This window comes from Stegastes partitus, unplaced genomic scaffold (assembly GCF_000690725.1).
Source record: "Stegastes partitus isolate 25-593 unplaced genomic scaffold, Stegastes_partitus-1.0.2 Scaffold205, whole genome shotgun sequence".
NCBI classification, from domain to species: Eukaryota; Metazoa; Chordata; class Actinopteri; family Pomacentridae; genus Stegastes; species Stegastes partitus.
This window is the reverse complement of record NW_007577936.1, coordinates 108,980-126,164: the sequence shown is the minus strand read 5'-3', so window position 1 is coordinate 126,164 and position 17,185 is coordinate 108,980.

Below are 17,185 nucleotides of genomic sequence, written 5' to 3'. Positions count from 1 at the left end.
CTCAAAGATGGGACTTTTCATGAAGGCTTCAATTTTTGTATCATACTTCTGTCACCCACCATTAGAGATTAGTACTGCAGAGTTTGAATCAATGACATGTTGAGAAATATAGGTGACGCTTTTATTTTTATTTTTTTAATTATCTTAAGAAGTGTTTAATATATTAAGCTAAAATCTCACAAATATCTTCAGAAATATCCATATTTGGAAGGACCCTGGGGTTAATGTGTGTATTTAACATACTTCACTATGTTTGAATTGACGTATGAACAAGGTGTGTGATTGTGTGATTGTGGCTGCGTCCCTAAATGTGGGTGGACTGGACCACACCCAGAATCACAGTGGAATGTATTCCAGTGTGGTGGGGCGTGTGGTGTTAACACTACATTAAAAAAAAATAGCATGTTGTTCACACTAGTTGGCAGTTGAATCAGGTTTATCAGATAAAGCTCAGCCACTGTTAAATAATATGAAGAAACAAAAATGAAAAGAAATAGTAAACCAGAATGTTTCCCTTCCTACTGTAGTTATACTATTAGATTATTTTCTTACTTCTACTATTTAAAAAACAAACTGCATAAATTAAAGCTAAACTGTGTTCTTGGGGTGTCACTCCTATCATCTTCACTAATGTGGTTGACACCCGTGGAAGGGACTGTGGTGTCCTTCTAGAGTGAAATTAGACCCGTCAACGGGACCCCTTCCTTTGTGTGTCCTGCTTTCCTGGCCTGTGTGAACCAGTTCATTAATGTCTGGGTGTGCTTGTGTAAGTGGAAAAAGCAGTGAATGACTTATTGCACATGTACAGACAAAAACAGATCCTGTAGATACGTCGTTTATCTGTCGCCACAGGCTGGAGCTGCAGCTCAGTAGCATCGTTTTCTTTTGTTGTCTGTGACGCTCACTCTCATCAAGTTCACAACTCAATTTGTGATTGGCTGGACGGTGAAGTTAATCATTTGCTGCCGTGAGAGATAAGAAGCTATCTTTGGCCTATCACAATAACAGGAAGTCTCAGGTGTCAGTATATGCTCTTCCATCTTTCCACTAGTAGGTCTGCCTACCTACGTGCTTTGTCTTGTGTATACAAGCTTATGTGTGTGTCGCATACATGTTTAACAGACCCTGAGAGGCATAATTGTGTTGCAGGAATCATATAGCTGAAGGTCAGGGTGGTCAGGGTTAATAGGAACAAATTTGGTTAATAATGAACCAGGCTTATTAATATCTAATGAACACAATGCAAAGCTGCCACGTGTCCCTCGGCCACAAAAGTCAAATATGTAGAACAAGCGTTCAGAGCAGAGACTTTAAGAGATGACAAATAAAACAAAATCGTTTCCTTACCTAAAATTAATCAATCTTGTTCTAATTTCTTAAATACAGATTGTCTATGAAGGTATTTAAAAGTGTTAAACCTGCTAATAACTACAATCTAACCAAAAAATCTCAACACAAGCACCCAGCTTTCCACCACATTTACGTTCCTTTTTCATTTTGCTTACTCAGTTATAGTGAACTCTCTTTTTTTGAACTGTCTATATCAAAGCTGTAGTTCAAGTGGTTCAACTCAGATCAACCATTAGCTGACATTTCATATAAGGAACATGTAAACATTAAAGTATGTTACTTCAATATGTTTTTGTGAAAGATAGTCAACATCAGCAATAACATGAACAGAACTGGTGATTTTGTTAGAATTGATTTGATTCTGAGGATCTACAGTCGCGGATTTTTATCCATTTTGCATTTTGCCCCTCTGCTTGTTCTGTTTCTGCATTGTCAGTTTTGCCAAGACCGCAACGTATATCCTCGAGCTGTGGAACATGTGTCTTTTGTATGTGTGTGTGTGAGGCCTCACTGCTATCTCTTTACATGCCACGTGAATTATTCAGGAGTCTGGTCACGTTTCCATGGGCGTGCACCTCGTCTCGTGCCAGCAATAGCTTGGTGACCTATATTGTGTTCTTAATGTACAGCCGAGACTGAAAATAAATCTGTCAGTGGTGTTTACTTGCCGTGCCACCAGCATATGCTCTCGGATGAAGTTCTTGTGAGTTGTGCGCCACTAAAAGCAGTCAGGATTGTTGCAGAATTAGGGTAAAGTCAGTGAATGACAGCAGGGATCGCGAGCGGCGCACCAGATTCTCCATAATTACCATACAGATCAGACTTTGACAGCAGTCTGATTTAACTACTCTTTTGTGAAGTCAAATAAATGAGGTTGTTTGCAGCAAACATTGCATAATTTTCTTACAGCGGTTACTTAAAATACCCCCTATTACATGTATCTGCTTTTGTACAAGGAGTCAATAGATAATCAGGATAATACCACCCTTATAAAAAAATAAAAAAAAGACTATGGCCCAATCCCAATCTTCACCCTGAGGCCTAAGCACTAAACCCTCTCAGACTTAACTGACATGACAGCTGTAGTGCTTACGTGTGTGATGTTGTGAGGGCTTGAAATGGTAGAAGAAGGAGGAATGAGAAACAATCTTGTGAAAGCACATGTTCACATGGAAGCAATGCAAAAAAAAAAAAAAAAGAGTTTGGACTGATGTTTCAGTTCCCATTAGTTGCTCATTTGATAACTCCCTGTTACCAAAAGTAAGGAAGTAAGTCATGAACATCTGCAAATCTTGAGTGGACATTTGAGTGAAAATACAAACAGCAAGCATTCACATCCTGTCAGTTAAAGACAAACCTCCCTTCTTCCCTTTGCTATCCATCTATCCATCCATCACTATCCAAATCTACGTCTCCAGTTTTGCTGTGAACTATGAGTTCTCCTGCAAACAGGTGGACTGCTCCCTCTGGGTTGGGTGTGAGTTGCTGTCCTAAGAAAAGGAGTTCAAGTATCTCTGGATCTTGTTCGTGGTGAAGAGGGAGCTGAGCTCAAAGACAAAGCATCTCGATTTACCACTCGATTTGCGTTCCAACCCTTACCCACTGTCGTGAGCTTTGGGTAGTCATCAAAAGCATGAGATCACGGTTTCCTCTGCACGGTGGCTGGTTGCAGACTTAGAAATAGGGTGAGGATCTCAGACTTTCGAAGGGATTAGCTGCTCCTTTGCAGCAAAGGAAGTCAGCCGAGGTAGTTCGGACATCCTATTAGGATGCCTCCTGAATGCGTTCCTTTGGGTGATTTCCAGGCACGTCCAACTGGAGGAGACCCCTGGGTAGACGCAGAACTCACTGGAGGGATTACATATCTAATCTGGCCTGGGCATGCCCCGGGTTCTCTCAGGAGGAGCTTGAAAATGTTGCTGGAGAAAGGGACATCTGGAGTGCCCTGCTTAGCATGCTGCCACCGCAAACCGACCCAGGATAAGCAGAATAAAATGGATGGACGGACTGTGGGCAAGTCCCTCTGGAAAGTCTGCAGATATGCAGGGCTCTCAGAGAGGACACGTAATAACATTGAAAAATCCCTCATGCACTGGAGAAATTGGCAGTGGGAGATCCCCCAAAGTCCCTGAGACTGCTAGTGTGGATGCTGGGATTGGGCCTGTGTGCAGGACTATTTGCTGGCCAAGCTCAGTGACTTAGTGGAGATACTCCTCCTACCCCACACCCAAGCCAAGAAAGGCCAATAAAAATTTAGCACACCCTTTTCCTTTCAGCTCCACAAACCTCAAACATCAGCCCTTTTTTCTCTGCTGTTTATGATCATAATAACAAATCAAGCATGCCCTGATGTAGTGTGATGTTTAGCTTAGCTTCCTGGGAGCATTTTTAGCGGAGAAAATGTTTGAACTTGGGCTCAAAGCTTTAGCTTCTGACTTGTAGCATTGAAGCTTGTTTCACTACCAGGTGCTAAACTAAACACACTTGCAGCTATGCAATTTAATCAAACACTGAGGAGGATTTGCTTCTTTTTTTACTCACAACTCAACTGTATTATTAGTGCCAACGGGGATACTGACTTTCATATAATTGTTTCAACATGAGCATGAGTTGATATTAAAAGTTGTTCATGCAGGTAAAGTTTTATTGCAGCATGTTAAAAAACAGTTTTAGGCTATTGCTGAGAGGAAAATATGAGTGTTCAGTGTAAGGATATCGAGTTGATATCTAAATACTTTTATTTCATTGGTTTAAAATTGGTACTGAGAAACAGAGTTTCAGAGGTATTAGTACCACCTACCAAATCTCTGGCATCAAGACCTCCTTTGTCCAACTTTTGGTTATTACTGGCATAACTACTGATGTGTTGGAATGTACAACATGTGAAATACAATCCAGAGTATTGCAAGAGGTTGGCCTGGTTTTGTGAACTGGACACAAACATCCAACTGCTTGGGAATAATATGTGACCTTTTCTTTAACTATCACAAGGGGAACTGACACAGCTGCTGTTTTGACAGTTCACTGATGATGACCACCTTCTGGATGTTGTTAGTCACTGACTGACAGAGAAATTATAAAATAATTTACTTTGATTTTGACTTGGTTGGAATTCCCTCGCCACAATTATGTTCCAATCAGCGATAATCGCTGTGTTTTGATGGAGTTCGCACAGACAGATTCGTGTCGTTGTTATCGGAGAGGTGAAAACATGAAAACCGCTACGAGTGCTACAAGCCTGGATTGAGGGACATATTTAGGTGACTGGAAACTCGAGACAGTAATGATGGACTGTGGTAATCAGAGCAATTGGAATTTTCAGTGACAGTCTGTTTAGTCTGAGCCATCGTAGCCTTGAAACTGAAGGAGAACTTTAGAAGAAAAGAAGAACGTATTCGTAAGAAAATATATTGTTTTTTGGGTTTTTTTTTTTTATGTAGGCCAGGTTTTCTTACATGAACGTACTGTGGCATTGCACACAAGTTTCTGCAGCAACACGACCAAATGAATGTGTCTTCAATTAACTGGAATAATGAACATCATAGTGCTGAGGGTATACAGGGATATTTGCTTTTTTTTTTTTATTTTGTATTTTTCATGGGATTTCACTTGAACCTTCCAACTGAGCAACAGTGGCGGCTAATGAAAGCCATCAATCACCTAAAAATATCCCTTAAAATATTCTAATGCAACAACCTGAGCTTAAAGGTTGTTTTAAAATGTGCCTGAAAAGATTTCCGGTATTTAGATTAAATCGATCGTTTGAACACCAGCAACACTGCAGCTCTGTAGCCCCATTAGCATCAGACGCTAACTGCTGTTTATTTAAAGAGGAACTGGGCGGTAAAATATTCCGGCCGGAAGCAGGTGTCTTTAGATTGTGCGTGCATGTGTGTTTTATCTCTGGAAGAAGCAGCGTTAACCTCATGACACATCCAACCTCGATTAGCACTGCTTCCCGTCTTGTTTCAGCCATTTACATTTTTAGGTCATTTGATGTGTTGTTCTTCATTTCTACCTGCCTGGATTTCTTATCTGTGTCTTCCCAGGTGATCCTGGCGTCTCTTTCACTGCATAGAGCTATTCCACTGCTGAACAAAGAACAGAAGCCCTGATCAACAGTTTAGGAAACATGCTTGTTTGCCTTCTTAATTTAGTACAAAGACTCACTTGCCTGCCTCTTTTAGAAATAAGCCTTCCAACAATACTCCAGACTTAACATCAACAAATCACACTTTTCTGGAAACCTTTAACAAATGTTGTGCTGTGTAGTGCACTGAATTAGTTAAGGGGATCATCTGCAGGGTGAAATGATGTTAAGTTCAATCAGATTTTTATTCAGAACTAAACAGCTCAAAAGCATGCATCCTGTCTAGTAGACCATAACTGGCGGTTTGAGAGATGTCTTTGAATAGACATCACAGCATTTATAAAGGAAGGCAGCATACTCTGTCCAAAGTGGCCAACCCAGTACCACCATAGAGTGTGGAACAGACCCACTGGATCACTAGAGGATACAATCGTTGTGTTTGCATATATTTGTCAGGCGAATTTGAAGCAAACTCTTGATGTCACAAAGAATTTAAAGGAACGTACGACTTAAGCTTGTTTACCTGCTTTGGTTATAAACTCGGCTGCATAGTGTGATCAGAGGGTAGCGGCTTAGATTATGCTACGTCTAATGGAGAAAAGTAATTGATTTAAATTGGGGGAAAAAATTAAATTATTCTTTAATGTTAGCTGGTATTGGCCATGTTTCATGCTGTCCACAGACGAAGATAACAAAAGAAGTGTAAACAGCTAAGTCCATCATGCCAGTTGAATGTTTGCTGCATCAGAAATTGAACCCTGAAGCACATTAACTTTTCTTCAATAAAAATCAACTCAAGCGAACAAAAGAGCCTGTTTTGTAAAATTAGAAATTTTGTTTAAAATGTTGCTGTTTCTATTAATGTTTTTTAATATGCTATTTCAAAATGTATATACAATACATTGCAGAAACACGGCTAGGGTCATGTTCTACCTTGCATGCGCAGGTATGAACGTTCCACATACACCCTAAAGTAGCACCACTAACGAGGTGAGCAACTTGGTGGCTGTGGCTCCAGTGATAGGTTTAGCCCCCCCATGTTGCCTGTTGCCACACCCATTGAAAAAAAAAATCTGATTTGATAGGAACCGCTCTACCACTTTAGATTTCTTAGCAATTATTCATAGAAAATCTAGAGCCAAACTCTGACACTGATCCTCTCCTGTCAAATGGTGGGTCCAATACATGTTTGGCCGTGACACTTGTTGTTGAAGTTGGGATAGCTTCAGGAAAAACCCACCCACATCTTCCAGAATCAGACTGGGTCCGTGTCCAACCATTTCTCTAACCTTATGTCCAGCTGTGACTGTCCAGCTGTGCGGAGGTGAGAAAATATGCTGAGCCTCAGCTCTCCTTGCCAGCACTTTTTTTTTTTTCCCCTTTCTTTTGTAACACATCTATCTATGACACTTTGCATATGAGCAACCAGGTGCAACAATATGAGAGATGTGATGTTAAACAGCACCACCGCTGGCTTCTCGCTCCACTTTTGTTCCCTTTAACCGGCAGTAGAACTCTCTGTAGACCTAATGTCAAATTCAAGCATGTTTTCCTCCATCCACAGTGCAAAAAAGCAGATTGAGTGATATGGATATGTTTTTTTTTTTTTACATTTTTAGCACGAAACGTCTTGTCTAGGTGTTTTGATGAAGGTTCATGATAGGACGGCACAGATTTCTGAATCTAACTCTGAGCATTTTTATTGCCCAGGAAACACGTGGATAACATCACTCCCGCACTAAAACCTTCCATCTGATCTGGCAACGGCAGGAATCAGGAGGAGGGAGAGACGAGGAGAAAGAACACAAAGGTAGACTGAGAAAAAGCAAGGTAAAGAACATTGTGTACAGGCACTGAGACAAGCAGTGTGTGTATATATGTATACTATGAGCTTCATCCAATAGTTATGGTCTGTGTGATTACTTTTTCTAAATTACTGTAACTAATGATCAAAGGAGTATTTTTCCAAAAACACTTCACCATGAAGCTTTAAGGAGGAATCCGAGGGCCAGAGATATAAATAACTATGTCATTATTTGTTATGTATGATAAAATAGAATTGGATTTTCACACAGACATCTGGGAATTTTTGCTGCCAGATAGTTTGGGTCTGGAGAGAGAAAAGCAAAAAAAAAAAGACGGCAAAACCCGTGGGTCAGGGCAGCTGTGGCTCAGGTGATAGAGCAGGTTGGTCAAGAAGGTTGGCAGTGTGATTCCGCCCTGTAACCTGTGTCATGGCCGTTGTGCCCTTGGGCAAGACACTTCACCCACCTTGCCTGGTGTGAATGCGTATGAATGGACTGTTTGAGGTGGTGGTCGGAGGGGCAGAATCAGTGTGCCCCAGGGCAGCTGTGGTTACAATCATAACTTACCACCACTGGAATAAATGTGTGGGAATGAATAATTGGCAGTGTATGCGCTTTGATTTACTCCTTGAGTTAGAGAAGCTATACACCAATCAATTATTATTATTATTATTATTAGCTTACAACGTTAACCTGAGCCACCGAGTCAGCAGAGTTTGCCATCTTTTTTTTTTTTTTTTTCCTTTTCTCTCTCCAGACCCAAACTGTCTGTTTCACAACGCAGGCAAGCAGACAATGAGGCGTCGCTGTCAACAAAAAAACAAATATGGCAGGTACAGGGTCAGGAAACGCGATACTGTAAAGTTTGTCTTCTCCGTTCTTTCAAAGCTGCGAGGTTCATCTCAACAATTTCAGCTGGTGTGTGAGATGACTCATGATGGCTCTCTCGGGCTATACATTCTCACCAACACAGATTCTGTTTTCACCTTTGGCTGCGATTCAGTCACATTCATATATCACATCGTTGCTTGCTGTGCGTATTTCCACTTTGCACGAACTTGTTCTACCTTCCTCTGATAAGACTTCCAGATTCATATCACATTATAATGCCACGGCTGGCTGCGTTTAGATAAACTTTGACTAATGTTTAGACTTAAAGGGGAACTCAACTGATTTTTATACATGGGAATCATTTTTATTTGTCTTGGTAATACTGCCCAGCCTGTGAAAACAGCTGTAGAATGTGTAGCTGTAGATAAGACACAGATTATGAATAGAAAAGAAGGTCTGATGACCGCAGGGTTATCTTTATTTGAGCTTGGAGACAACATGTTTTATGGAAAAGCCAGGTCACAAATTGGAAACATGGCATGTGAGAAATATTATTAGACAGGAAAAGTCTAACTGAAGGTGCTATGGAGTGGGGGTTGTCAGCACTGACTGGACTCATACTAAAAACTGAAAGTCAGAATACTCCAGCCTCAGTTGCATTGACTTCATTTCAGCAAAAACCTTGAGCATTGCAGACTAAATGGAACTTAAAGTGATGAATGCAGTGAACAAAAACTAAACAAGCTTTGGCCAAAGCTGGCAGTTCCATGTACGGAAAACCTTCAATAGGGAAGGCAGTGGTGTGTGGACAGGAAAAACAAGGCGAGAACAAATGCGGATTGTTCTAGATTGAAAGATTTTGCCCGTGTCTAAAGGTAGCAGCTCCCATTAAAACCCACATGTTCACATGTTGTAACACGTTATTTTCTTTAATGAAAAACCTCCTGTTATGATTGCCATAAAACCAGCAGAGAGACTTTATAAAAGAGCAACTCATCACTTTAAACACCCTGAAGAAAAGACTATGGAAAAATTTGGTAATGCAAAAGATGGTATGACACGTGTCCATCCTGCTCCTCGCCCCAAAGCCAATCGCCTGCTTTAAAACAGTCAAACACAGAGTCAGCTGGGTTGCTGCATTGATGCAAGTGCATTGGTGTGAAACTGTACACGTGTAGTGGAGAAAAACTTTCTTAACCTAATTTTTCCTGAAACTACTTTTTAAGTGGGTTTTTGTTTGCTTGTATGTTTGTTTTGTAGTTTTTTTTTTTGTTGTCAGAATCTGACTGCTGATTTTATAAATGCAGTTTTTACGTAGTGGTGTCTACTGAAACAGCAGGAACCTGGTCTCGTTACCCCAAAATAAGTGCTTGCTGGCGTTACCAAGATGGCCATCAAGTGACGAGAACTGCCCATAAGAACTCTGGTAAAGAATTTGCTTTACTGTTGCTTTACAGTAACTTTTTTTAATGGGAACCATATGATATAATATTGACGTAGCCTTTCTTGGGTTGTTGGATCTCGGGATCTGACTGTCTTGCAGCACGTTCTGAGACCAACATTTAGATATGATGGCTGTCAAAACAGACAGTTTGAGACATTTACTAAAGTGTCTTAAAATGTTTCGCTTGTCATTATCTGTGTTTTCATATGTTGACTAAATTTAAAGCAAACTTTTGAAAATTTAAAAAAGACGATTCTAATGTTTCCATTGACTGTTTCGGAGCAGCTGCAGTTGGTAGCACTGTTGCCTCGCAGCAAGAAGGTTGCCGGTTCGCGTCCCGGTGGGGGCACCAGAATCTTTCTGCGTGGAGTCTCCATGTTCTCCCTGTGCAGTGTGGGTTCTCTCCGGGTTCTCCGGCTTCCTCCCACACAGTCCAAAAACATGTTGAGGTTAATTGGTGATTCTAAATTGTCCGTAGGTGTGAATGTGAGTGTCCTTGTTGTCTGTCTCTAAGTGTAGCCCTGTGGTAGACTGGTGACCTGTGAACCTGCCTTCACCCTAAGTCAACTGGTATAGGCTCCAGCCCCCCCCCCCTGCGACCCTAGTGAGGATTAAGTGGTGTATAGATAATGGATGGATGGATGTTTTGGAGCAAACAAATAGGTGTTTTTAAGGGGGTGGGGTTGGCTAAAAAACCAAGAAGATAATGAAGAAACAAACTCAACTTCAGCCATCTACAAAAAATAGAGCGATGTCTTCAGGAATTGTTTTCAACTGAAGCTATAATTACTCTTTTATATCAGCTGTTACTAGCTGTGTGTTGTGCATCTCTCATGATGATCTCTTTTGGAAAAGTAAAAGAAAAAACGTTCAAGTGAGCATAAAAACTTTTAGATGTGTTCTGATCATTTTCTAATAAGACGTCTCAGACACGGCCTTTTGTTCAGAACTTTGTTAGTAAGCCACAGAAACTTGCTGTGAGTTGTACAGTAGTAGTTGTTGACTGTAACAAGTATCAAAACAGCTTCTCTGTTCCAATATATCATACAGAAAGGGAGGAACGTTTTATTTCAGTGATACATAACTTCCTAAGCCACAGTCAGCTGGACTAAGAGCAGAACAGAGACAGAGCTAATTTGTTCAACCACTCCATCAGGGTGTACTTTAAAACCAGCTCCAGATCCCAAGATAAGGTCCCATCAGAGCTGCAGATTCAGCTCGGTTCAGTTTACAATAGTGCAGCTCTTTTAGGTTTAATGAAATATCACTTTTCAGCTACAGCTCTGCTCTGGATAAATCTTTTACTCTGTTTTCATTGCAGCTAGGGTATATGGTTTGTTCCTTTAATTTATTAATCTGTTTTGTTGGAAGACATGGAAAGTTTATGAAGTGCTGACAGAAACCTGGAAAACATCAAGCCATAACAAATTCCTAGTCACCTGCAAGCCAAAAGATGATGTATTAGTGCTTGGGATTTATAAAGTAACGACTGGGACAGGGATACCAAACCATACTGAACAGTACTACCTCGAGGTACACGTCTCCATATGTTATAATTCTGTTAAAATGTTACTGTAAACCTGTTGACTTCCACTTATAAATATTCAACATGTACACAAATTCAGTGACTTACATGTGCAAACCGCAGGTCAAGTAGAAAAACAATGAATCGCGGGTCTATGAGGAGGTACTGTGAAAGCCAAAGAGTTGGATTCCCATGAAATTTGTTGTATTCATGGTCACCAGAGGATGGATCACATTTTAACCTCCTGAGCTTTTCCTTTGCGTTACCACAAATAAAATGCTTTCAATTTCTAACTTAATTCTGACAAGGGAGTCTAGTTTCAGACATCTGAATCACAGCGTACCTCACTGATTTATAAAAAAAAATAGTTTTATTTGGACTGATGACTGCTTCTACTGGTTGGAGAAATTGATCATGCTGTAAATACATATATATTTTGGCAATTAGGTTCATACAAATTGCAATAAACAGGAAAAAAGTCACATCATTATTTAGCTTGCTCTGTGAAACGGTGCTAATACAGAAGGTACGCTTGTGTCCCGTTTTTCTCTGTATTTGGTATCTAAATGAAGTGCCTAAATCTCTTACACAGCACATACTCAGCTCTCCTAATTTTTTAGTTTTGTTGTCATTGTGCTCTTTTTTTAGTCTCTCCTTTTAATTTAATGTTTCCTAATTTATTCTATACATTTCCGTGCTCAGTCAGCTGCGCCCGATGCAACATAGATGCGAGCGCTTTGAGCAGTCGGTTTTTAGAATCGGCCTTAATATGGTGTACAAAATTACATAACATCAACATAAGCCAGGATCAGTGTCATAAAATGCCTCAAAATAGGACATGTCCTGGGAATGAGCATATGCTGCTTTCATGGTGAATTTGATAGCAGTCAGAGCAAGTACATGATGGTATGGTTCGTCTGTCACCAGAGAGCACTGTACGTCTCTACACACAGGATTTGCCATCATCTGTAGAGGCAGTACATTCCTGTTTGACTGATGGTTTATTGCTCACTGTTTCAGGTTCTTATTTTTGTAATTCTCTTTTTAAATATCACTTTTCAGCAAATGTGGTTTCTAGCTGTCCTGTGTTCGTCTTTCTGTAACAACATTTCTACTAGATTCCTTTTCTTGCTGTTGTCTCACCACGGTGAGCTCTCATGTATCTCCAGCCCTGTGGATCGAGGCAACATACTAGCACTCGCATACCTCTACAGAAGTGATGTCAAAACAGATCAGCAGTGGATCTCTCTGCTAAGCACTAATAGCCTGTCTGTTTATGTGCTAACTGACAAGGATATAAGGGATTTCAAGTAGGAATCTCTCCATGCATATACACACCTACATGCATGCTCGACTAGTCTGTGGAGCCATTTACTCTCAAGAGACTGTGTTAAATTTATGAAAAGTTTTTCCTTGTAAAGGCCGTGAAAATCCAAACCAGCTCAAACAGATGATGATGTGTTTGTCTCGTCATGTTCTTTTCATGTCCCAGCAGGTCATTTTGTGTCCCTGCAGAGTAGGCTCTGCACAATATCCACTCCAACTCAAGACTGTATAAGGAAGGATAGAGTTTACATGAGCACGACTTCAGCATAGGAATTTTATTTTGGATGCATCCGTGGCGTGAGAAAGGCCGTTTGTTAAATATATAATCCGGGACTTTTTTTTCTGTCAAGTCCCACACATTATTATTTGAAAGTCTGTTGTAAATGGACTGTATTTTTTAAACCTTCAAGACCCCTCTGATGAAAGTCAAGGTTTTTACTGTAACATGCCTATGATATTTTTTTTTCGGTTTGGAGTCATCATGAGCAAAATAAGCAGCCAACACCACTGAAACTGCAGTTTTAATGTCAGCCACTGATTCATGTGTAGCAGAACTAAGGAGCCACTTCTGTCAACTTGTGGGGTTTGACCTTCTGTATTGTTATTTTTCCTCGGAATCAGTTTCCAGTTTGAATTTGTATCACTAAAATACTCATCAATGTACCATTAGCATCGAGTAGTTTCACAGTGATTGAACTGTAGGTGAGCTGGTTTGCTCCAGCTGCAGGGAGTGGCAGAGGGGTGGGCTTCACTGGTCTACACACTCTAAAGGAGGCAACGTGCAGAGTTACATCTAAGCCATTTTCATGCCTGAGGGGATTGTTTTCATGGAAAAGAACTTCCTAATCTGTAATATGGATAAATAAATTAGTTTCTAGGGCTTTAATCAATGCCTGGAGTAAGACTTTTAGAGATAAAGTTCACCTAAATACATCAATAGGTTTGTAATGGACATTTTATATACTTATACATTGCTCTAGCAAAAGAGCTTTTACCTGTAGATCTTAATGAGCTCGCTGCTTTGTGCACCTCTTGGAATAACAAAGAAGCAGAGCTTTCTTGTAAATCCGAATGCATGTCTCATAAAGTAGACGTACACTATGTCTCACTGTGTTTCTCTCTTTGTCTCGTATGTATTTTTTATCTTAACCGCAACAACATCCGCACACCTGCAGTCACGAGTTCATTTTGCACAGCTGCAGGGAAGATGAATTAATCTGCCCAGCAACTGTCCCTTTTGCATATCAGACAGACCATACCTTCAATGTATAAAAGTAACACGCTGTCTGGACTCAGTTGTACTCTCCTGCAGACTGCTTTGAACTCTGTATGACCTGTACCTTTGAGTCTTCAAATAAAATAAGACAAAGACAGCTCAGACTTCTGGACTTTATTTTGATGATAGTAAAGTTTCCACAACAGGTTTACGTCTGCATGGAATCAAACCGCAAACCCTGTTGATAGACGACCCACGACATCACCTGAGCCACAGACACCTCGGTCTTGTTACTTTAAAGCATGTTTGTGCAGTGCTTCGGTTGTTCTGCAGTAATTTAAAGAAGTGTGGAAAGTGAATAATAGATGGCACAAGTGCACATGTTGTCAGTGGAAAAAGTATGGCTTTCATCAAACTATTGCACTGTTGCACTATTTATCTGTTGCACCAAGTTTTTTTTTCTTCTTGATCATCTTTAGTTGGAGGATTTTGCTGTTTTACTATTTACAGTTAGTTACAATGATATTCGACTGGAAAAATTCAGCCAAGAATGTGAAGTTACAAAAAAAGAAAAAAAGTCAACCAACGTGTTTCTGATGGGTTGCTGCCGACTTTAAAAAAGATTTAATTCTTGTCTTACTGCTTCAAAATATTGTCACAAAACATAAAAAGACGTCATATTTGACTAACATTTCAAACTTCACCTTATATTGAATATTAAAATCCAGTTTTAGACTGGCCCAGCAATCCACAAGGTCTTTGTAAATGTGAACCCTGAAGTCTCTGATAAATCTAAGATCATTCCAAGTCTGACTTTTTACATGAACGCAGCACACACTAGCTATAGCTAACAGCTGTGTAGTCATAAAAATGTTCACTGCAGTTCACCAAAGTTTGATTTTACTTGTTTGTTATTTTAATGATCCAAACATTTAAACAGAGAGCATTATTAGTTTGTAACCTATTTAAAAGTGATAAATTCTACTATATTGTACAATACTGTGAAGTGGCTAAAGCACAAAAAAACATCTCAAATACTACAAATATTCAAAGTTATAATGGTTTTAAAAGGTTTGTGAGAATTTAGAGGTAGGAAAAATCCATCGACAGAGCAAAAAGGCAAAATGTCCGGCCCCTAGTCATCCTTTCACCACAGAGCCAACCTGCCATTACCATTTTGCCCAGTGGCTGTAAACCTATGAAAATAATGTGATGTGAACTGTTTAAACAGCAATTACACCTCTGCCCAGGGCAGTTAGCCTCACCCTCCACTCCACCTCAGTCACCTGAGAGGAATTAGCCTCTCACACCTGCCAGCCTTGCTGCTTATACACACCGATTTGCATACCTTTCTGCTTGTCCACTGGCAGGTCACTTACTTAAACTCAGCCTCAAACTGAGCTACACACATTTTAATGCCCTCAGAGTCAACAATGGTGAGCTGTACATGCAGGAATATTCTGCTTTTAGGGATTTATTCATGGCTTTGTGAATAATCTTTTTCAAGGAAAAGGCAAAATAGAGCCACTTCTTAGTGTTCCATTATTACGGGTAATTACTAGCTGACAGAGTGTCTATATGCAGTGTCCCTACATGCCAGCATTACATAAACACCTAGAAAGCATCATTATTTCCTGCAGTTAGTTTCAACACCTGCTTACCTGCATGTCCACACATCAGTCTGCCGGCTAAGCTGAGTGCATGCAAGTGTCCCAGTCATCCAGTTGCATTTAATGTGCCAAGTAGTATATTAACATGTATGTTACAATATATTACTAGTATAATAGTAAAAGTGCAAATGTGAACTTTTCCAAATATTTCCGGGCAAGAGGAGCATGTAATGCATGCTTCAACTATAACTACTGCCCGTTTTTAGTGTAGATAGACAATAACAACTATATTTTGTTTAAACTGATTGAAGAGACTTGAAGTGACGGACACTGATGTTAAACATCCATGACTTGCACACACATTTTTATGTTATAATACATGTGACAATTTTTCATTACGCCTCACTTAAAACTCTAATTTAAACCCCAAACTACCATCAGATGTGAACGTCAGCTATGATTACTTTAAAAGACAATCAGTCACACACTGGACAGACAGTCAGTAATATTATTAATAATAGAGCGTTGACCTCCTGAGCTTCAGGCCTTGATGTTCTTAGACAGAGGAAATCTGTCTTTGATGAGACCACAAAAGAATTTGTTTTTAATAAGTGCTGTTATTTAGGCCTAACCAGGAAAACATAGAGGAATCCCCAGAAAGGGTAATAAAGTTGTGACTGGAAGCAGGTGGTCTTCAACAGCTGGATAAAATATTTCCAGTCTGAGAAGTTTTAAACTCCTTTTTAGGGATCCAAGTCTTGCCTTGACTTGGCCAGTGTTTCATAATTACGTCTTGTTCAATTCAACTTTGTGTGTGATATTCTTAAACTGTCAGCAGATGGTGAGGAATGAGCTATTTAAGCAAAATGTACAGATTTTTCAAGTCTATCATTATTTAAATAATATTATTTTGATATATAAAAGAAAGGTTGTTTATTTTTGGGCTATTGTGCGGTGTAGATCAGAAAAAAAAGTTTTCAAAGCAGGGATGTGGGTTTTCCAATATCCCTCAAACCAACCACAGATTTCAATCAAACATAATCCATTCTTTAAAAAAGCATCTTATTTCAGAACACTATGCACCAGCACGTCAGAATTCATAAACAAGGAGAAATCTGTTGGATTACTTTGTGGCAGAAAGTAGAAATCAGATACTTTTCCTCCAGAAGTTAAAATGGAAACAGCTTGCAGGCTTTTAACTTGCATGTTTGCAAAGTTTTGACTAAATTCCTAATATGATCAGCGATACCATGTACAAGCTGCCTGTTGTCTTAACTACAATCTGATATTTTTACGGGAAGTTTTGAAACTTGTAATTCCAAAAACATATTCTCGTGTTTTTCTGCTGTTGCAGTCACATGAAGCAGCAGCGGATGCACTGATGAATATAATCAGCCTGAATCGTTTATGTGTGTTTTAGTTACAGACTTCAGCCTGTATTTAAACGAGACACTCAGTCTGGCTGCCAACAAACATACTCTCTCTGTGTTCCTGCAGCTCTCTCTGCCACTTTCTCTCCGTCCTTCTCACACTTTCACCACATATCATTCCAAACTAAACAGCCCCAACACACTTCGCCCACCCTCTGCCATGTTTGACTTTGGGGTAAACTTTACAATTTCCCTGAGAATTAAGTCTGCACTTGCACTGCTGCCAAGCTCACTAAAAGCCATTAGACACAGAGCAGGTTAGCTCACCAAGACAAATGGAGTTTACAATCTAGCAAGCAGTCCAGTTCCATGTCACTGGACGTAGTCCTTCTCTTTGTGACAAATTCGATGTGTTTCAAAGAACTGGAGAGGTGGCCGGAGCTGCTGGCAGTGAAGCTGAAGTAATTCTGACAGCCACTTTCACAAACCGCTGTCTTGTTTTTATCAAGGTTTTCTTCTATGAAATGTCAGAATATGAAGCAATCCTCTGAAATTCATAATGATGCCTGAAGCAGGAAAGATGATTTGATAGAAGGTTTTCTGTTGTCTGATTGTATC